This window comes from Podarcis erhardii (genome assembly GCF_964252035.2).
Source record: "Podarcis erhardii genome assembly, chromosome: 7".
Taxonomy (NCBI): domain Eukaryota; kingdom Metazoa; phylum Chordata; class Lepidosauria; order Squamata; family Lacertidae; genus Podarcis; species Podarcis erhardii.
The window spans coordinates 9156191-9179649 of NC_138511.1; the positions used below are offsets into that span (position 1 = coordinate 9156191).

The window sequence follows — 23459 nt, forward strand, 5'->3', positions numbered from 1 at the left end:
CTAGTCTTTAAGGCTGCAGTGGCTGATGGGATAAAAGAAATCAGAGGAAGGGGACATGGGATCAAGAGTAGAGCACCTTGGAGGAAGTCTCATGTTTAATTCCTGGCACCTCCATTTAAAAGGATCTTGGGTACCAGGGCTGGGAGAGAGGTTGAAAGAGGCCTCAAAAGCCTCACTGATAGAGACTGGGAAGAGCATTGGGGTAAGGTAAAGGAAAAGGACCCCTGGATGGTTAAGTCCAGTCAAAGGTAACTATGGGGTTGCGATGCTCATCTCGCTTTCAGGCCGAGGGAACCGCCGTTTGTCCACAGACAGCTTTCCGGGTCATGTGGCCAGCAGGACTAAACCGCTTCTGGCGTGATGGGACACCGTGATGAGTGCCAGAGCACATGGAAATGCCATTTACCTTCCAACCATAGTGGTACCTATTTATCTACTTGCACTGGCGTGCTTTCGAACTGCAAGGTTGGCAGGAGCTGGGACAGAGCAGCGGTTTGGGGTAATAGCTCAACTTGGTAGAAAGTAGCTTCCTGGTCCCTTCAGCACCATACATTTAAAGCCCTATGATACCACTTTAAACAGTCACCCCCCTGCTCCAAATTCTGGGAACTACAGGGTGCTGAGAGTTGTCTGAGCTGCAATTCTCAAAGTGCCTTGGAAAGAGTGATTGTGTTAAACCACTCCAGGGGGAAATTGTAATTTTGTAAACTGCTTAGAGGTTTTCTTACTTTCAAGTAGTACAGTGGTACCTCGGGTTAAGTACTTAATTCGTTCCAGAGGTCCGTTCTTAAGCTGAAACTGTTCTTAACCTGAAGCACCACTTTAGCTAATGGGGCCTCCTGCTGCCGCCGCGCTTCAAAAGCCCCTGTCCAATCCAAGAGGAACAATCTTGATTTTTGGTGGGAGGCAGGGTGGATGGTAGTGGAAGGGTGAGGAGACAAAGGAATAAGGTTTCAATGCAAGCAAATGGGAGCATGCAGGCATAAGAATATCAGAATAGTCAGGCTGCTGGATCCAACCAAAGGGCCATCTTCTAATCCAGTATTTGGTTTGCCACAGCAGCCAACCAGATGGTGCCATGAAGTCCACAACCAGGACTTGGGCGCACCAATCCTCTCCCCAGAAACTGGATACCGTGCCTGGGTAACAGCAGTTGACAGATGTTGATACCAAGCCAGAGCATGGATCCATCTAGTTTCATAATGGCAACCCTGACTGACTGCAGGGGTCGTGCCTGGTGCCTTCTGCAGGCAAAACAGATGCTTTGCTCTCCCACTCCTACGTTTCCTGAGACTTTATTTTCATTTCAGGTCAAAGGCTTGTGACTTTGAATTTGAGACAAATGAAACCAGGGACTTTCCCCAGCTGACAACTGAGGCTCTTTGCTATGACACAAGGTCGGCTGTCAGAGGGTCACAGTGTCGCAATCTGGAAAAGGCCACCATGTAAAAATCATGCCATGCTCTCAGTGGCGCATCACAGGGGAAATGAAGAATTCCTCCTGCACAGCCTCAAAGGCTGCAGTGCCAAAGGTTAAGGCCAAATAATAATAATAATAATAATAATAATAATAATAATAATAATAATAATTTATTATTCATACCCTGCCCATCCGACGGTTTCCCCAGCCACTCTGGGCAGCTTCCAACAAAACACTAAAATACAACAACTTATTAAACATTAAAAGGTTCCCTAAACAGGGCTGCCTTTAGATGTCTTCTAAAATTTCGGTAGTTATTTTTCTCTTTGACATCTGGTGGGAGGGCGTTCCCCAGGGCGGGTGCCACTACCGAGAAGGCCCTCTGCCTGGTTCCCTGTAACTTGGCTTCTTGCAGCGAGGGAACCGCCAGAAGCCCCTCGGCACTGGACCTCAGTGTCCGGGCAGAACGATGAAGGTGGAGACGCTCCTTCAGGTATACTGGACCAAGGCCGTTTAGGGCTTTAAAGGTCAGCACCAACACTTTGAATTGTGCTTGGAAACGTACTGGGAGCCAGTGTAGGTCTTTCAAGACCGGTGTTATACGGTCTCGGCGGCCGCTCCCAGTCACCAGTCTAGCTGCCGCATTTTGGATTAATTGTAGTTTCCGGGTCACCTTCAAAGGTAGCTCCACACAGAGCGCATTGCAGCAGTCCAAGCCAAAGTCCTAGCCTCACGTCCGGTGAAGTCTGCCCCACCAAATTCAACAGGATTTACTTCTGGGCAGGCAGAGATAGCATTGTGCTGCATCGTAAAGCATTGATTTAAGAGGCAGCAAACAACTTTGCAGACCAACTCAGAATGTGCCCCACTGATCACATCCTGGACTTCTTTTAACAGCTTACATGGTTTGCTAATGTTCACACCGGCCAGATAAGCAAGATCAACAAGGATCAGCTCGCCTTCCTTGTTGGATCACTCTCACCTGACTGGTTAGAGTGGAGCCAAGATGGTTCTGGAGGACAATTCACTACCCCAAGCAATGTTGTTGACTATCAAGCACCAGGGACAAAGAGCAGGATGGGATTCAGGCCCTATTTGTAGACTTCCTGGAGGCAACTAACCGGGAGCTTCTGGAAGCAGGAGGCTGGTCTAGGTGGACAGGGAACCTGGGGTCCTCCAGATGTTGCTGGATTGAAACTTCCTTCTGCCCCAGGTGTCATGGGAAATAGACAAGGAGGATGGAAGCTGTAGGCCAATAACATCTGGAGGACATCATATTTCACCTCCTAGGTCCACTGCACCAGAAATTCTGCTTCTCTGGATCTATTTTTGTTCATAAAACCACCACAGAGCATTCATGGGACCCATCACTGCGCCCAGAGGGCTCAGGTGGCCTCTGTGACAAGGAGCTGCCTGGTTCATCGGCTAAAACTGGGCATAGATGCCTTGGCCGCAGTACTCTGTGCTCTGATAACTTCCAGTCTGGGTCCTTGTGACATGCTCTGAAGATGACTCAGAAACTTCAGCTGCTTCTAATGCAGCAGCCAGAACAAAAATGGCCCTTGTATCAAGGCAGCTGCTTTTCTTGCCAGTTGGTTTCCAGCCCCAATTCAAGGGATTTGAAGCCCCGAGTGACTTGGCCCTGAACTAGCTGAAAGACCTCCTCCTTCCCTATAAACCCACTCAGTGGATAGGGCCATAGCTGTCAACCTTCCCTTTTTTGGTGGGAAATTCCCTTATTCCAGCACCGTTTCCCACTGCTATTCCAGATTGTTAGATATCCCGTAGACTGTCCCCGGGACAGGTAAGGCTGCTGATCCCTTATTTTTGAGGCTGCTGATCCCTTATTTTCAAATCTGAAAGTTGACAGCTATGGATAGGGCTCTTGTGCTCATGTTCTGCTGCCTAGTTTCCCACTGGGTTCCCATCTGGTTGGCCACTGCAAGCAGCGCCGGATTCACGTATAAGCTAAAAAAATCTATAGCTTAGGGACCCACTCTCTTGGGGGCCCCAAAAAAATTTAATGGGAAAAAACCCTGGATGTGCATTTCCAAAATATAAGATAAAAAACAAATGAAATGAAATGAAACCTACAAACAGCAACAGTGCTTTGTGTTGTGTAGGCTCCTATGATGTAAGTCCCGCCTGCTAGCCTTCTCCCTCAAATATCACTGGTTTGCTCCTTTCTATATATATGGTGCCTACATTCTGCATGGACCATGGCAACATGTGCAAATGGGTTTAGATACCTATTAGGTCAATAAATTACCATATAGCATATAAAAAGGTAAAGGGACCCCTGACCATTAGGTCCAGTCGTGGCCGACTCTGTGGTTGCGGCACTCATCTCGCTTTATTGGCCGAGGGAGCCAGCGTACAGCTTCCGGGTCATGTGGCCAGCATGACTAAGCCGCTTCTGGCGAACCAGAGCAGCGCACGGAAACGCCGTTTACCTTCCTGCCGGAGCGGTACCTATTTATCTACTTGCACTTTGACGTGCTTTTGAATTGCTAGGTTGGCAGGAGCAGGGACCGAGTAACGGGAGCTCACCCCGTCGTGGGGATTCGAACTGCCGACCTTCTGATCAGCAAGTCCTAGGCTCTGCGGTTTAACCCACAGCTCCACCCGCATCCCTGTCCCATAATACTAGAGCCAAAAGAAAGCATCCAATGAAGGTGAATAGAAGGAGATTCAGGGCAGACCAAAGGATGGGCTTCTTCACACAACAGTTAGAAGATTCTACAGATCCATAGAGAAAGAAGCCCAGCAGCTGCTATGAGTCATGACGGCTAAATGGAACCTCCAGCTGCAGGGGAAGTATATCCCTGAAAGCCAGGCACCAAGAGGCTACTGCTCTGCTCATAACACTTCCCAGAGGCAATCAACTGAGCACCTGTGGAACCAGGACATTGGACAAAAGATGGACCTTTGGTTCAATCCAGTATGGCTCCAGTAAGCCCCCAGCCCGCATATGTAAGTTGGAGACGAGAGTATTATCCTAGCTCATAGAGCTGTTGCACAACTTAGTGACAGAACAACCGCCTGGGATGCAGAAGGTGCCAGTTCCATTCCCCACTGGCAGCATCACTAGGTAGGGCCAAAAACTCTGGACAGCTGCTGCCAGTCAGTGTAGGCAACACTGAACTAAGTGGGTCAATGGTCTATCTAAAACATAGAAAGCTTCCTTTAACTATGTTTAGGGAAGTTTTTAATGACTGATGTTTTAATGTATTTTTAATCTTTTGTTGGAAGCCGCCCAGAGTGGCTGGGGAAACCCAGTCGGATGGGTGGGGTAGAAATAATAAATTATTGATGATGATGATGATGATGATGATGATGAAGATGATGTTTTAACTTCCATGTGCCCTGCACTGGACATTTCAGAAAGAAGTTGGAGTCCAATATGTGATAAATCTCTGCTAAATAAATTACAGCAGTACCTCGGTTGTCGAACGTAATCCGTTCCGGAAGACCATTCGACTTCCAAAACGTTTGACAACTGAGGAGTAAAGGGCGTTTGGCAAAGTCAATTGAGAAAACTGAAAAACACGCAGCGGAAGCTGTTCCGACTTCCGGAAGGCGTTTGAAAATGGAAGCGTTTGAAAACCGAAACGTTTGGCTTCCGAGATGCTCAAAAACCGAGATAAAAGGTAAAGGGAATCCTGACCATTAGGTCCAGTCGTGACCGACTCTGGTGTTGCAGTGCTCATCTCGCTTTACTGGCCGAGGGAGCCGGCATACAGCTTCCGGGTCATGTGGCCAGCATGACTAAGCCACTTCTGGCGAACCAGAGCAGTGCACGGAAACGCCGTTTACCTTCCTACCTATTTATTTACTTGCACTTTGATGTGCTTTTGAACTGCTAGGTTGGCAGGAGCAGGGACCGAGCAGCGGGAGCTCACTCCATCGCGGGGATTTGAACCACCGACCTTCTGATCGGCAAGTCCTAGGCTCTGTGGTTTAACCCACAGCGCCACCCGCGTCCCTAGCTAAAAACGAGGTACCACTGTATTATTATGAAGATGGATGCAGAATATATATTCATAAGAATATACGGGCACAACAACAGCCCTGCTGGATCAGGCTAGTGGCCGCTTGAATCAGCATCATGATCTGACCTGGTCGACCAGATGCCTGTGGGAAATTCTCAGAGCACAAGGGCAGGAATCTCCCCTCCTGCAGTTTCCAATGACCGGCATTCAGAAGCATTGCTTCCTCCGGTGCAGCTATCGATCACAGCCATGGAGAACCCTCTTCTCCATGAACTGTCTAATCCTCTTTCAAGGCCACCCAGCTTGGTGGCCATGACTGCCTCCTGTGACAGCGTGTTCCACCAAAACTTCCAACCCTGAGCTTTGTTGGACGTCCACAAGTTCCAGCGTCCGGAGAGAGGGAAGAAAACTTTCCTCTCTCCACTTCCTCCATCCAGCTAGAAAGCCACCGTAGATCCCTGATCCCCCACTTACCGTAGCTTAGCATGTCTTCGCTCTTACCTCTTCTAGTCTGCCCCTCTCTCTTTGTCCACGCACAGCCTCTGCTTTCACTAGCAGCAGTGGGGAGAAATCACAATTGCAGGCAGGGAGAAGCCGGGGGCTGGAAGTATCAGCAAAGCGCTGAGACAGCCGAGCAAAGCAAAGTTTCCTGTCTCGTTTGGTATTTTGCATAAGAGGTATACTGTTGCAATGCAGACGGATGCAAGACGCCCGCATTGCTTCCTGCCTAGCTAACTCTCGCTATGGGTTGGGGGGTTGGACAGAGAGAACGAGAAGCGCACTAATGTTGGTTACAGTCAACATCCAGTCATTTAAAAACCCACTCCACAACCTCTCAGCATGTTTGTTATGGGTACACAAGCTATCGCCATATCTCAGCAAGTTAACAGCCACTTGTCCCGAGTGATTCGGGGGGAGTGGGTTGGAATCTGACGCAAAACTGTCTGAAAGTCAGACAACTGGACGGGAACATTTTGTGAATGAATGGGGGTGGAGGGTGGGAAGTCCGATACCTGTCAAATCCGCCCCAGAGCACAATGGGTCAGCTGCAGTTTAGCCAAATCTAGCACCTGTTGATACTACTTAGAAGTGAACCAGTTAACACAAGGTGCCTTTCTGTGATACACAGTCAAGGTCGCTTGCAAACCAATTCTGAAACACTCAAAAACAGGTTTAGCTTCGCACAGAGCAACTTTGGCAAGGAGGTTTATCAAGGCAGGATGAGTGACTGCACTATCAACTGCTTAGAGCTGGTAACCGGACAGTAAACAGAAGCCAACCACACACCCCATCCTGTTTTGGGGTTTTCCCTCAAACATATTTTAGAAGCAGCAAAGCAAGTTGCCAGAAAATCCGGTAGTCTGTTCTTGGGTACGCTTCAAGGTTACGTTGCAAAAATAAAAATAAAACTGCAGAGTATTCTATGAGGAGCTGTGCTTGTCCTTGTTCAAAAAATTAATTTAGTTTTTAAAACCTCATGAAGAACTATGTCCACATTAAACACAACCCAATTTTATTTTTATTTTTGAAAAAATGCCACCACAACAGTCTTTGTGCCCACCAAAGATTGCAGCCAACCGATTTTTGTTCAGAATGGACTCACTGGAATTAATGGACCCTTGTTACCAATGTTCATTCATTTCAATGGATCTGCTTTGAGGAAGGCCAAGAATGGATGCAGACCCTCGTGCAGACCCATATACAGTGGTACCTTGGGTTAAGTACTTACTTCATTCTGGAGGTCCGTTCTTAACCTGAAACTGTTCTTAACCTGAAGCACCACTTTAGCTAATGGGGCCTCCTGCTGCTGCTGTGCTGCCGGAGCACGATTTCTGTTCTCATCCTGAAGCAAAGTTCTTAACCTGTGGTACTATTTCTGGGTTAGCGGAGTCTGTAACCTGAAGCATCTGTAACCTGAAGTGTATGTAACCCGAGGTACCACTGTAGAAGCATTTCATAAAATAACCGCCATGGTGGGTGGGGCTTTCAGGCAGGCCCCCAAGTGAGGGGTCACAACACACTCTGCAAGACACCTGCTCGCCTGCTCACTATCAATGGGTTGGAAACAAGGAAAGAAGAAGAGGACTCAAAACAAACAGTCTTGCAGTGTGTCTCCTTGCCCCACAACAGGAGACTCCTAGAGCAGTTTGGGTCTCAGGTGGGTGGGTACTTTGGGGGTGGGAGGGAAAGGAAAGCAACTGCCCCCCCCCCACTTTGTACTACGATCCGATCCGATACAATATGATACGATACAATACTGTATCTTTATTGTCAACGAAATTGAAAAATCTACATAAGACATTCAAAAACTCCTAAAAACTCAGAAACCCCATTTTAAAATACAATATACTCAAGAGACTCCTTATATTGCGTTTAAAACCAGAATTGCATTTGGGTAGAAACCGTTTCTCAGGCGGCTAGTCCTAGTCTTTATAACCCTGTAAGGTAAAGGTAAAGGGACCCCTGACCATTAGGTCCAGTTGCGTACGACTCTGGGGTTGCGGTGCTTATCTCACTATATTGGCCAAGGGAGCCAGCGTACAGCTTCCAGGTCATGTGGCCAGCAGGACTAAGCCGCTTCTGACAAAGCCAGAGCAGCGCACAGAAACACCATTTACCTTCCCACCGGAGCGATACCTATTTATCTACTTGCACTTTGACGTCCTTTTGAACTGCTAGGTTGGCAGGAGCAGGGACCAAGCAACGGGAGCTCACCCCGTCGCGGGGATTTGAACCCAGACTTTCTGATCGGCAAGTCCTAGGCTCTGTGGTTTAACCCACGGCCCCACCCGCGTCCTGTACCTTCTTCCAAAAGGCAGAAGCTGAATGAGATCATTTCCGGGGTGTACACTATCCTGCACTATCTCTGCAGCTTTCTTATGGCACCTGGCAGCATAGATTTGATCCAAGGTGGGAAGAGTGCACCCAATTATTCTCTCCGCAGTCTTTACAACCTTGGACAGCATTGTTTTTCCCCTGACCGTGCAGCTCCCAAACCACACACAGAGACTGTAAGTTAATGCACTCTCCACAGTACAGTGGTAAAAATGCCATCAACAGGTTCTTTGAGAGATTGTTTTTCCGGAGGATTCGCTACTACTGAAGTTCTTCTTGTTGGAAGCCGCCCAGAATGGCTGGGGAAATCCAGCCAGATGGGCGGGGCACAAATGATAAATTATTATTATTATAAAGGGCTGAGTTCCAGGGCTGTCAGCTGGCCCAAACCCGAGTGCTTTGTTCTTAGCTACTGTAGAGCAATGGTTAGAGCAACCTGACCCTTAAGAACAAAGCATTCCCCGCTCCAGACACTGGCAGAGAATGGTGCGCTCTTCAGCTGTCATAGGTTTGGGAGGCATCTAGAAACAATACCAAAAAGAAGAATACTGTGCCACTTTAAAGGGAAATCCAATTCAGAAAGCAATTGGGAGAGGCCAAATTTAAGAGGCAGACTTTATCCAAGGGTTTATAAGCCTCCAAGCCAAGATAGGAGAACTGAGGTGCCGGGTCTTAGAGGACAACATGGATATAATAATAATAATACCTTTATTGTCAATGTACAACCTGTGTACAATGAAATTAACCGAGATTCTCCCCCCCCCCAAACACTCAATCTCATTGCACTCTGTGTGTTTGTCGCACAACATACCAACTCCGAAAGTCGGTTGCACTATATTATTTTCCGTTCAGCAGCCTAACAGCCCACGAATAGAAACTGTTTTTTAGCCTGTTGGTACGACTGGTTATACTTCTATATCTCCTGCCTGAGGGTAGAAGATTAAAGAGGTGCTGGCCAGGGTTTGAATCGTCCCTGAGGATTTTTCTCGCTGTCCTAAGGCAACGATCCCCTGTGATGTCATCTAGCGGGCTCAGGGGACAGCCCATGATATCATGTGCTGTGTTCACCATCCTCTGTAAAGACTTTCTGTCTGTGGCTGTCAAGCCAACGTACCACAATGTGATACAATATGAGAGGACACTTTCTATTGTGGACCGGTAGAAGGAGGTCATCAATTGTTGTTTAACATTGTTCTTTTGCAAGATCCAGAGAAAATGGAGTCTCTGTTGGGCCTTCCTAACCACCTGAGTTATATTGTTTTTCCAAGTGAGGTCTTCACTAAGGTAAACTCCCAGGAATTTAAAGGAAGAGACTCTCTCCACACAACCCGCCCTGATACAGTGAGCATCACAGAAACCTGGTAGAATAGAGAGAACCAGGGGGTATAGGTATCTCTGGCTATAAGCTCTGTAGCAGTGTTCCCAAACTTGGCTGTTTCTGGACTACAACTCCCATCATTCCTAGCTAGCAGGGTCATGGATGATGGGAATTGTAGTCCAAAAGCAGCTGGAGAGCCAAGTTTGGGAAGCACTGCTCTATAGGAAGGATAGAAGGGCATGTCAGGTGCAGCTATAGCTCTGTACGTTGGAGAGGGCACTGAGCCCAGAAAGCTAGAAATCCCAAAAGGGACAGTAAAAAGTAGAGGGACCCCTGACCATTAGGTCCAGACGTGGCCGACTCTGGGGTTGCAGCGCTCATCTCGCTTTATTGGCCAAGTGAGCCGGCGTTCAGCTTCCGGGTCATGTGGCCAGCATACTAAGCCGCTTCTGGCGAACCAGAGCAGCACACGGAAACGCCGTTTACCTTCCCGCCGGAGCGGTACCTACTTATCTACTTGCACTTTGACGTGCTTTCTAACTGCTAGGTTGGCAGGAGCAGGGACCGAGCAACAGGATCTCACCCCATTGCGGGGATTCGAACCGGCAACCTTCTGATTGGCAAGTCCTAGGTTCTGTGGTTTAACCCACAGCGCCACCCGCCTTCCAAAAAGGACAGACTCCCCTCCAAAATCATGGCGGGTGCTGATACTAGACCCAAAGAGTAACTTGGCACTGGGAGCCTGCTGTCATGTGCCAGTCCTGCTCGCTTCCCTAGGTCCCGCTGCCCAGAATCATGCCCTTGTGATGGGTGGATGGCATGAAGGGGGCAGCTGCCCAGAAAGCCGCTGGCTCATTGAGGCCACTGATCTCCTCAGGTTTGGAAATAAATCCCAGGAAGAAGAAGAAGAGTTTGGATTTGATATCCCGCTTTATCACTACCCTAAGGAGTCTCAAAGTGGCTAACAGTCTCCTTTCCCTTCCTTCCCCACAACAAACACTCTGTGAGGTGAGTGAGGCTGAGAGACTTCAGAGAAGTGTGACTAGCCCAAGGCATAGCTGTCAACCTTCCCTTTTTTTGTGGGAAATTCCCTTATTCCAGTGCCGTTTCCCCGCTGCTACCCTGGATTGTTATATATCCTGTACACTGTCCCCGGGACAGGTGAGGCTGTTGATCTCTTATTTTCGAGGTTGCTGATCCCTTATTTTCAAATCTGAAAGTTAACAGCTATGGCCCAAGGTCACCCAGCAGCTGCATGTGGAGGAGCGGGGAAGCGAACCCGGTTCACCAGATTACGAGTCCACCGCTCTTAACCACTACAACACACTGGCTCTCGTTGACAGTCCTCTATTCCTCTATTCTACTCTATTCCAAACTTAAAAAATGGAAAGCGTAATGCTGGTGGTCAACAAGAGAGGTTTAAAGACTCTCTCAAGGCAAATCTAAGAAAATGTTGGATAAACACCAACAATTGGGTAACACTGGCCTGCGAGCGCTCCAGTTGGAGAACAGCCTTTACCAAAGATGCCATGGGCTTTGAAGACACTCAAACTCAGAACGTAAGTGAGAAACGTGCTAAGAGGAAGGCAAGCTTGGCAAACCCTCACCGTGATCAACTCCCGCCCGGAAACTAATGTCCCCACTGTGGAAGGAAATGTGGATCCAGAATTGGCCTCCACAGTCACTTACGGACTCACTGTTAAAACCGTGTTTATGGAAGACAATCTTACTCAGCTACAAGGGATCGCCAAAGAAGAAGAAGAAGATTTGAAGGACTTTCCATTCCATGTTAGAATGGGGGGGGGGAATAAAGACACCCCCCTCCTAGAAGAGAGAAGGCACCTTGAACTAGCTCATTCACAGTTAGCCTCCACACAGTCAGCTTAGGGGACACACAGGTCACCGAGACAAGACTTCCCGCATGGCACAGATGCAATTCACTTTAAACGACAGGCCTCATTTCTATATTTGCATCAAAACATTTAAGTTTGCACAGGCACTCTGCATTCTTTTGGGAGTGGTGAGGCAGAGGCTCCTCACGGGGTCTCTGCCATGGGAGCATATTCACCCAGTGCTTTTCCAGCTGCACTGGCTCCCGGTGAAGTACAAGGTCAGGTTTAAGGGGCTGGTTTTGACCTTTAAAGCCCTTCACGGTCTAGGACCATCGTACCTACGGGACCGCCTCTCCCGGTATGCCCCATGGAGGACCTTAAGGTCCATATATAGCAACACCCTAGAGGTCTCGGGCCCTAAGGAAGTTAGATTAGCCTCAACCAGAGCCAGGGACTTTTCAACACTGGCTCCGGCCTGGTGGAACGCTCTGTCTCATGAGACTAGGGCCATGCGGGATCTGATCTCTTTCCGCAGGGCCTGTAAGACAGAGTTGTTCCACCTGGCCTTTGGCTTGGAGTCAACTTGATTCCCTCCCCCTCTTTCTTTTTACTTTCTCCTCCTATGAAGAGATTGCACCCTAATATTTTAATGTTGTATCTTAATCTTTTAAATTGTATCTTAATCAACTTGTTTTTATTATTGGTTGTTAGCCGCCCTGAGCCTGGTCTTGGCTGGGGAGGGCGGGGTATAAATAAAAATTTTATTCTTATTCTTATTCTTATTATTTTGCTACAAATACCGTGGCAGGCAGGTTTTGAACCCTTTGCTCAGAAAAGCTGCACACTCCTGGCCCTATTAATACCTCCCTCCACCCATCTCTCATTAAAGCCCGAAGGAAGAATTTTGCCTGGTTAAAGATTCTCCACTCAAATGTCCTGAGCTTGCAGAAAAGGAACACTCAGAATGCAAATTCCAGGGGTCACCACACAGCCTTTTCTGACTTCAGACACTTTCTGATAAAATGTGCCTTTGCTAGCCTTGTGAGATAGCATTTGATTTCATTTAAGTGAAATGCTATCTCAAAAGGCAAGTAGCACTGGGAAAGTTCTTTGTTCTTTTTTTACTGCCATTGTACAAAGGATACGATGAGCTACTCAACACAACTTCAGGCGCTGCCCCAATTAACATCTCACCAGAGTACAGGTAACTCACAACTTACACACATTCAGGTTTACATGCTTGGCAATCTTATTTTTTCATTTTATTTTTTAAGGGGGCGGGCATCTAGGAAAAAGGTATTTGGCCATCCCAGTTCTGCGCACAGATGACAACTGATAGGCCGTTGAATCTTACTTTGGTGCTGACGGCAGGATAGTGTCCTCTGCTGCAACTAAAGGCAGCAAAGCAGTTTGGAGAATGGATGGTGGGCCACACAGCAGCCACAGCTCTCTCCTCCATTTCCTCTCCCGTCCCTCCTCTGCTGCAACTAAAGGCAGCAAAGCAGTTTGGAACTAAAGGCAACTAAAGGCAGCAAAGCAGTTTGGAGAATGGATGGTGGGCCACACAGCAGCCACAGCTCTCTCCTCCATTTCCTCTCCCGTCCCGCCAAATCTGCTGCCTGAGGCAGCTGCCTCACCCTCCTATATGGATCTTATCTGTATTGCCACATAATGGAAAGCTTTACAGATAACAAACCATTTCAAAATGGTTAAAAAAGATTTGGGACACCATTTTATTGGAGAAGCTGAATGACTTTTCAAGGTTACTTTTCAGGGTTACTTTAGAAGTCAAGACAATACTTTTTTATAATTTAATGTAATAATAATTATATAGCTAAGCTGCATCCATACTTCCTCCTCTGTATTGTGCGTTACTAGTGGATTTTATATGGCATTGTCCACACAACTGTCTTCCTTACTGTTTTATGATTCATGAACTACAGTTACAATGTTATTTCCATGAAATATGTTATAATTTATTTATAAACTTAGTAGAAAGAGTCGTTAAAAAAAGCTACGAGGAGGACAAAAAACCGGTTTGATCCCCTTTACACTTCTCTGACTTGGCATTTCCACGTAATTTGCTACATAGTGATTTATTTATGTTTGACTCACACCCATATTTACCAGTGAGCCGAATAACAAGACCAAGCACACCTCAGTCTGAATGTCATCACCCAGGACATGAGTTACCGTCATGATGACAGGTACCACACCTTAACCGTGACCTCTAACATCGACTGCACTAAATTTAAAACGGAACAAAATTGCATCACACAGAGATGTCACAACCATCACCTTAAGCATCCAGCTGTGTTTAGCTCCAAACACAGGAATATTTTCATTAACATTGAAGGGCCCTTGAAAGGTTTCTTCCTCACTTAGCGAAGGAGGTAAGCAACCTGCTGTGTTTAGCCGCGATGGGAGCTGGAGTGGCACAAGTTCCCCAGCCCTATTTAAGGCTGAAATCACACACACACACACACACACACACACACACACACACGGGATGGGGAACTTGTGGCCCTCCAGGTGCTGTTGGTCTCCAATTCCCATCGGCCCCAGACAAGAATGCTGGGAGTTGGGATCTACCATCATACAAAATGGTCACAACACTCCCCGCCACTTTGGGTAGATGTTGAGCCGCAAATCTCTTGCCAGCACGGCAGCAACAATGGCTTTGGGCTGCATTTTAATTGACCAAAAAATGAGAAAGAGAAAGAGAGAAGGCCTGACTGTGCTGTCTGAACGTCTCTTCTACGGCTTTTAAAGTTCCAAAAGAGAAATATTTTAAAGCAAATTAAGAAGGCATTTAGGGACGTGGGTGGCGCTGTGGGTTAAACCACAGAGCCTAGGACTTGCCGATCAGAAGGTCGCCGGTTCGAATCCCCGTAATGGGGTGAGCTCCCGTTGCTCGGTCCCTGCTCCTGCCAACCTAGCAGTTCCAAAGCACGTCAAAGTGCAAGTAGATAAATAGGTACCGCTCCAGTGGGAAGGTAAACAGCGTTTCCATGCACTGCTCTGGTTCGCCAGAAGCGGCTTAGTCATGCTGGCCACATGAGCCGGAAGCTGTACGCCGGCTCCTTCAGCCAATAAAGCGAGATGAGCGCCGCAACCCCAGAGTCGGCCACGACTGGACCTAATGGTCAGGGGTCCCTTTACCTTTAAGAAGGCATTTATAAACAAACAAACAAACAATATTTATTACGGCCATAGGCCCATACAGGTAAAAACAACACATAAATAACAGCTTGTGCACGTGGAGGAAAAAAAAAAAAAAAAAAAACAGCCGCTAAAACACCACAATAACAATAAAATACTATAAAATAGAATGGCATACTACGCTTTAGTTAGCTTGTAGTGCTCCTTGGCGTCGCTTTTGGGTAAGGACAGCGACCAGGAACCTTGCCACATTCAGGGTCGTATGAGTATCCTTATCCTGCAAGATTTGGGCAAGGTGGAATTTTGGTGGGGTACCCTCTAGTTTCTGTATGATTGATCCCAACAAATTTGCCCGTGGCACATTGAACAGGGGGCAAGTGAACATGATGTGCTGGAGCGACTCCGGCGTCTCCTTATCACATTCGCACGTGGCGGGGGCTTGGCCCTTTGAGAATCTATGTCTCAGGACGTTGGAGGGAAAAACGTTAAACCTCGCTTTGGTGAAGGCCAGTCTATGGGCAACAGTCGAAAGGGAGGAGAGGTATGATGGAACGCAGTAAGTTAAAGTGATACCAATGTTCTGGGGCGAACAAACACCTCCCCCCAGCATATAATTTCGCTGTAGATCGATGTCATCCAGTCTTTGGCGGATCAGTCTTTGAGCAGTAATATGGTCTAGTTTTAGGGAATCTGAAGGAGAGATTCCATAACTCAGGAGTTTGGGGCATTTATAAATTATTTTGTGTATTAAATATTGATAAGCAAACACCGTGTACTGTAGTTACGAATTACCTAGCAATTAATTTTGTAGCTGGGTGGGGAGGAGAGTAGGAGGATAACACCAAACCAAGTAAAGTCACTGAGAGCAGCAAAAAAATCTCGCCAGCCCTACGCATGGCCGAGATGTCCATAGGGGTCTTCCTACGTAAGCCCCATTGAGCAGAACAGGAGCGGACATGCCTTTCAACTGGAGTTTTGCATGCTGGAGTTTCCTGCGAGTGGATCAGATCTGTGCCTTTCCCACTGTGCCACCCTTAATGGCAACTGGACACAGCCCAAGGTGGCTTCCTCCCCTTTTGCTACCTTACTGGTCACTTTGGGCAAACGAGTTAGAATACCGTAGGTGCCTGTCTGGAAATCAGAATGTTGGCTCTGCTTTCCTCTGAACATCCCGGCAAGAGGACCAGCAAGGTCTGAAACACCTTGGACTCCCTTGTTTGCTCCCATTTGATTTCTGCTGTGCCTTCCACATCCTTCTCAGGCTCTCCTTTTCCTCCACCTCATTTATATCCTGTCCGTCCTGCTAAAGGAGCCCAGCAGTGGCGTAGCGTGGGGGGTGCAGGGGGGGCCGGCCGCACCGGGCGCAACATCTGGGGGTTAGGGTTAGGGGGGCGCAAATCCACGGGTTAGGGGGCGCAAATCCATGAGTTAGGGGGCGCAAATTACTTGCCTTGCCCCGGGTGCTGACAACCCACACTACGCCACTGGAGCCCAGCATGGAAAATGGCAGAAGAGCCGTTGAAAGAGCACAATGTGAAACATGCTCTACGTCTGAGCCCAAAAAACACACACAAACACAAACCTCACGGGAACAGAGAGTGGCCTTGTGAATTTAACTTTCTGGAGGGCTGCTGAGGTTGCACTGTGCTCATGACAACTTACTGACTGTTTTCCCATCATGGGCCCAGATCAGACAGCAGCACCTTTGCTCAGCGCCCGTGCAATAAATATTTCAGAGGAGCCCTGCAGGATCAGATGAAACTGGGGGTGGGGTGGGAATCTCGTCCTGATAAGCGTCTTTGCTGGATTGTCCCCAAGGGCCATAATGAGGGGGCTTCGTGGCTTTGCTTTATCGTGCTGCCAACTGCTTTGAACAGGGCCAATTATCTTTGATGCCAACTAATTTCTTGAAAGGTTATATTGCTTTTGCTGTTTTTACTGTACTCTTTTGCATTTTGTCGTTAGTCGCCTTGGACCTAGCTTTGAGGAAGAGCAGGCAACAAGTCAGGCGGGGGAGGGGGAGATTCTCCAGGCTGCACTGCCTTGTGGGAAACTTTCTGGGGGCCGCGTGCCGGGGGGGGGGCAGAGGCAAAAGATTCTGCAGGGCAATGGATGTGGCTCTCACCTTTCTATTTTCCAACCAGGCAAAGGTCAAATGACCAAGGCAAGCAGACAAGAGGCATTGTCTTAGTTCAGGGCTCTTAAGGGCAAGTGAGGGAGACTGTCCCGAGGGCCAGATAGAGAGGCTGAGGGGGCCTGAGCCTCTCCCCCCCTGTTGTCAGCAATGGTTGCTATCATTAAATATCAGCATCAGCATCCGGACTCCTGTTCTCACAGTGGCCAACACTGGGAAGCCTGCAGGTAGGAGACAAACACAGCAGTCCCTGCCCCACTTTGCCCCCCCCCCCCAGCAAGGGATATCCAGAGGTGTCATGCCACCCTCAGTAGCCCAGAGGCATCATGGCTAGTGATCTCAAATTACCTTACCCCCGAGAGCTCTTTTAACACAGGCTGCTGACCTGGACCAGTTGGACAGGAGTGGAGAATCGGTTGCCCTGCGCATGGGTTCTCTGCAGCTCCCATCAGGACGATACCATACAATACGATAATCTTTATTGTCATTGTCCCATACAGAACAACGAAACTGAAAAATCTACATAAGACATTCAAAAACCAACAAGCCTGCTATCCCAGCTATCCCAACCTGGTTAGCCCCCTAAAAACTTTGATATCCCGTTTTTAAATGCAATCATAGCTGTCAACCTTCCCCTTTTTTGTGGGAAATTTCCTTATTTCAGCGCCGTTTCCCGCTGCTATCCGGGATTGTTAGATATCCCGTAGACTGTCTCCAGGACAGGTGAGGCTGCTGATCCCTTATTTTCAAATCTGGAAGTTGACAGCTATGAATGCAATATACTCCCATAGAGACTCCTTATACTGCGTTTAAAACCCAAAACGCATTTGGGTAGAAACTGTTTCTCAGGCGGCTAGTCCTAGTCTTTATAACCCTGTACCTTCTTCCAGAAGGCAGAAGCTGAAAGAGATCACTATCCTGCGCTATCTCTGCAGCTTTCTTATGGCACCTGGAAGCATAGATTTGATCTAAGGTGGGAAGAGTGCACCCACTTATTCTCTCTGCAGTCTTTACAACCCTGGACAGCATTGTTTTTCCACTGACCGTGCAGCTCCCAAACCACACACACAGACCATAAGTTAATACACTCTCCATGGGACTTTGCTACCTGAGTCTTGTTGCAAAGCCAGAGACTGGAAGGGGCAAACTGGGTCTCTTGTCTAGGACCAATGAGCCAACACATAGAAGTCCATGATTCCTGTGTTGCAGGGGTTGGACTGGACGATATTCTGGGTCACTTACAACTCTAAGATTCACACATTCACACTCCAGGCTTCCTCATGGCACCGCACCACTCCTGAACCCTACACCACACCTAGAAAATGCTAGTGCTATGGGTAGATGCAATTTTAAATACACTTTAAAAAGAGAGAAGTTAGACTGCCATGGATGAAACAAGGTAGGAAGGCAAAGTAGTCAAGAGCCGATTCCACATTTTAACTCCTCATGTATCAGGTGAGGTTTGCGCAGGGTTTTAAAACATGTTTTGCAGAAGGTTGGTCTAGATCAGTGTTTCCCAACCTTTGGTCTCCAGCTGTTTTTGGACTACAACTCCCATCATCCCTAGCTAGCAAGACCAGTGGTCAGGGATGATGGGAATTGTAGTCCAAAAACAGCTGGAGACCAAAGGTTGGGAAACACTGGTCTAGATGACTCTTTGGGTTCCTTCAGCTTTACAATTCTATATATAAAAAGACACATCCTCACGCACAATTTGGGTAACTGGAGACACAGCCGCCTTGCTCCCTTAAGGCCCAGGCAACCCATTTCCCACTCCTAATTTTTAGGGGAAATATTCAAACCCTTTCAGTAAAACCACTCTAGACCAGCCAAAGCTCCCCAAAGGAAGGGTGGCATATGTGAGTTATTATTTTAAAATACTGTTTTTATGAACCCTGGGTTTGGCTCGGACCCACCCATTCCCCTTTAAGACCACCCGTTTATCTGTCTCGTTTTCCCTCCTTGCTGTTGCTCCTTTGACCCAACAACCCCTCGCCTCCTGACTTCACCAAATCCCAGGAGCCCACAAGACCAGAAAACTACCCCCAGCGGCCCCCCAAAAACCCGAAGGCGAGGCCTCTGGGACCTAATACAAAGAAGGGGGAGGGACCATCTCTGCACCCCTTCGCCCCCCACCCAAGGCAGCTCCTCGAGGGGGGAATCGAGGGAAAGAAACTTGTTCCTTGCTCCCCCTCCAAGCAGAGTTGGGGACCAGGGGGGGCTGCGCACGCTTCCTCCCTGGGATGCCCGGAGCCTCAGGTTCATGTTTCCAGTTTGCCACCCCAAGAGGTGGGGCAGTGCTGTTCGGGAGCCCCCCTGCCCTGCCCACTGGCTCCCCGCTCCCCCCCCCCAAAAAAACCATCCCCAGTACCGTGTCTGGCTGCAGCAGGGAGCAGACCCAGAACCGCCAGCCTGCCCAAGACCGGACGCTGCACAGCTGCTGATGGCGAGGCTGCGGCCGCCGCCTCTTTCTCCGCCTTCCTGCTATTCATTGGTGCATAAAGTGGGATTTATTTTCATAATGAAGAGAGAGAACGAGGAGGGAGGAGCGCAGATGCAGCCCAAGTCCCGGCGACCCGGATCGCGGCGGCTTGGAGGAGGACCATCTGGGGGCAATAAATAAATAAACTGTAGATAAAACTCTAAAGCGACTCCCGCCCGCCCCAGAATCTCTCCCATTCTGCCCCTTGGGCTTTTCCAGGAAAGTAAAGTTTCCAGGAATTTATTTATTGGATCCCCAGTTGGGTGAAGATTGGGGGCTGGTCAAATCCAGGCGTGGGTGTGCGCGCAGGACACCCCGCCTCCAGCTCCAGTTCCTGTTTTGCACAGGAAATTTCCTTTCCTTTCCTTTCTTTGCTTGGCTTGCAAAAACTTCGTCGCCGGAGGAAATTTGGAGGCGAGGAAAACCATATTGTGGTCAGCGGCAGTTTCATCTCTCGCTTTCCCGTTGCCTGATGGCCCGTTTTTTCCCCCTTTTCCTTTTTGCAAGCGGGCGGAGTGGCTGCGCCCCAGTAGCAGTGCCTGCTAACATGCAAGATGAGAAAGAATGCCTGTTTAGAAGAGGCATTTCCACCTGAGAGCAGGGAATGCCTCTGTAGAGAGAGAAACACCCTGACTGTTGCTGAATTCCCATCAGAGCCAGGCATCCAGAGATGTTGTGGGGTTGAATACAGAACCATCTGCAGGGCACCAGGATCCTCACCCCTGATTTAGACAATCCTGCAAAGTATTGTCATCACTCACTTATTGCAGGTGGAAATGCTGATCGTTTTATCATGCAGCTTGTCTCATAGCAACCCCTTTTCAGAACATGTTAGGTTTATGCAAGCTTCTCCCTTATGATCTTTAACTGCCTGAGGTCCAGCCTGCCACACCTCCCTCATTCCTTCCATAGTCATTTGTGGGACCAGCCCTACCATTGGGTAGTGTGGTATCCATCTGGACTGTCTAGAGGAGTTGGGAGCACCGTTATGCAGTGGTCCCACTCCTTCCTCCTGGGCTGTGTCCAGAAAGTGGTGTTGGAAGATGAGTGTTCAGACCCCTAGGCACTCACATGTGGGGTGTCTCAGGGCTTTGTTCTCTCCATGCTTTTTATATGAAGCTGCTGGGAGAGATCATTGGGGTGGGGTGGGGGGCTGGATAATCACCAATAAACATATGATACCCAAGCTATCCCTCTCGTTTAAATTGAAATTAGTGAAGGCAGTGAATGTCCTGTGTGTCTGGAGCTGGTTGGAGGATGGATGGTTAATGGATTGAGGCTGAATCCTGACAAGGCAGAAGTAGTTTTTGGAGGACAGAGGGAAGGCAGGTGTGGGAGACTCCCTGGTCTTGAATTGGGTAACTGTGCCCCTGAAGAACCAGGTGTGCAGCCTAGGAGTCATTTTGGACTCAGTTGTCCATGGAGGCGCAGGTGAATTTTGTGCCCAGGGCAGCTGTCTACCAGCTCCATCTGGTACACAGGCTGAGACCCTACCGGTCTGCAGACTGTCTTGCCAGAGTAGTGCATGCTCTGGTTATCTCCTGCTTAGGGCTACCTTTGAAGATGACTTGGAAACAACAATTAATCCAGAATATGGCTGCAAGACTGCTGACTGGGAATAGCCGCTGGGACAATTTAACACTCAGTACATTTCCGAGCACAATTCAAAGTGTTGGTGCTGACCTCGGCCCAGTATACCTGAAGGAGCATCCCCATTGTTCAGCCAGGACACAGGTCCAGATACGAGGGCCCTCTGGGTAGTGGTGCCCTCTCTGTGGAATGTCCCCCCCCCCCCCGATGTCAAGGAGATAAAGAACTACGCAACTTTAGAAGATATCTGAAGGCAGCCCTGTATCAGGAAGTTTTAAATGCTTGACATTTTATTGTTTTTATATGTGCTGGAATCCGCCCAGAGTGGCTGGGGAAACCCAGCTAGATGGGTGGGGTATAAATAATGAAATTACTATGTTCAGGCACATGGAATAGGGGTGCAATCTTGTCCTTTGCCCCCAGCAGCTGTATTTTGGACCAGCCCCAAAAGAAACCATTCCAGGCATCTTCTATGTTGACTGAAGAGATTAATATGAATTAACTGAAAGGTTTTTCAAGAGGGAGCATACTGCAAACATGCACAGGCTCAACAGGTTGGGGTAAAGGTAGAAACAATCCACATATGACAATGTTCATGTTCTGTACATAATATTATTTATATCCTGCTCATCTGGCTGGCTTTCGCCATCCACTCTGATTAGAGTTTGCATAGCATATTGGTGGGTTTTCTTCATAGGTTGGATCTATCTGCTATCATACAAGGCCTCAGAGCAAGGCTAGGCCTGGGTAGCTACTTCTAGCTTCTGACAAGCTGTTTGTATGAACCAATCTTAAGAGCCCACCCAGCATTATATCTGCATGCTTTTTCAGAGACTATTGTGGTTGTATAATGTGGACTTGTATATGCATGCATGTTGGCTGTGAAGAAATTTGCCTTTTCCAAATGGTGTAATTTTTCCAACTCCAGGTCTATCTTCAATGTAATTGTGTAAACTTGCACCAAACCCATTTGGCAGTTCACACACAGGCAGGTCTGTACACACTATTCACACAGGTGTTTTCAGTTCACTGGCCTTAGGGCTGGCCATGCCATTAGGCAGACTGAGATGGCCACCTTTCAATGGGTGTAATGAAAGGACAGCAAATCCTTATTTATTATGGTAAGGATGGGGCTTTTCTGCTTCGGGTGCCAAAACAACTTGACTGGGCTTGGATACGATGCACACTTTGAGGTGACAAAAGTTGCTGCTCTGCCTCAGGCCACAAAATTCCCAGCTCCTATTGTGCCAACTTTAGGAGACCCTGCTGGGACTCCTCTCAACCATGCCAGCTCATGAAAACTGGGGATTTGAAAAACTAGATGTGTATTAACTATTTTATAGATTTAACATTTCCTGGAGATTTGAAGGCCTGGGAAAAAGTTCTCTCTCTCCATCCTACCCCTTTCAGGAGAAACTAGGGATTTGACTGTCTCAAGACCCAGCAGTAAACTAGAAAGGCTGGAGAACACAGAGCTGCAATGCCAAGCATGCAAGCACTTATTTCAGCATAGGGAGGGGGGGGGAGAGCAAGGAATATCAACCCAACAGTTACACTGGCTAGGCTCCTTTGCTCCTGCTACACCATTCCTCCCCTCACTGCTTTTGACCTATGCAACTGAAGTGAATGACAGTTTAGAATATACAGGGCGAATCTGCAGTTTCTTCTGAGCCGTGACTCACTCAAGAGCTGATGGCACGAGCTCTGCATGCCCTTTTCCACTTCTGCTTGTTGCAGTGCATCTTGAAGTGTGTTAACAAAAGGGCCCTGGGTCTGCAGTACGTTTTTGGTTCCTTCCTTTTCCATTGTATGAAACAAAGGGAATGAACACACACTCTGCACAACTGTTGGTCCCCTGGGCAAGACAGCCTTCTCTGACAATCCATGCAGTCTGCTTGCTTCCTGTTAAAAGTCCTGCATATCTGCTGGCAGTTAAGACCTCTTAAATCTTGTGCCCATCCAACCCAAGTAGACTCTGAAACAGGCACTCTTTAGGTACAGTTCCTTATGATCTAGACTTGCCTGCAAGCTGACCAGCTGTTGCAAAGCTGATCTATGCTCATCCCAGAAGATGCCCAGTTGAAATCTACTCTCTTGGAGCACTGGGTTTCACTCTTTCTAATAAGGGAACCACAGGAGGAACAGCCAGGCCCAGTTGGTCACTGCACTGTCAGGAATGGTTCAGAGGTGTGTATCCTGGCCCGTCATTTTGAGCAGCTGCTGTTTACATTCAATTTCTTAAGGAGGACTCATCAGCATGGTAGGCTCAAGCTTCTTTGTGAAACATTTTTTTCCAAAGTTGCATTCTACCCTGCATGCATGCAATACTGATAAAATTGACACTGAGAAGATTTAACAAGTTATTCATTTAATAAGCATTTTACCACATTGTATTGTACACTGTCATCTGTTCAAAAAGATTAGGTTTTTTTTTAATTAAAAAAACAACACACCACAGGATACTGTGTTATATTCATAGAAACAGGTGAACAGTGTTCACTGTTGTAGCTGGTTGTTTTTTAAACTTTGTGGAATAAGTCTTCAGCTGCAACAAACAAACAAACAAATAAACAAACAAACAAATAAACCCTAAAAGGAATTCTAATTCTCAGGCAAGTCTCTGAACAGCTCTCCACACGTGACAGCTTTCTGAACTGGCTAAAATAGCACAGTAGCAAGCTTCGACATTGAATA

The 23459-nt window shown here is 47.9% G+C and overlaps 1 protein-coding gene across 2 annotated transcripts in view; it reads right to left on the bottom strand.

Annotated features, from left to right (window-relative positions):
* HVCN1 (hydrogen voltage gated channel 1) overlaps positions 1 to 19539 on the bottom strand; it is a 27897-nt gene extending 8358 nt beyond the window's left edge. Inside the window, exon 1 of one of the 2 annotated variants that reach the window (XM_081868553.1) lies at positions 19065 to 19539. The gene's annotated coding sequence lies outside the window, so the exon portion shown is untranslated. Of the gene's footprint in view, positions 1 to 5913; positions 7122 to 19064 lie in introns of those variants that run through there. The other variant, XM_081868554.1, reaches the window with a different exon arrangement.
* Positions 19540 to 23459: the final 3920 nt, after the last annotated feature.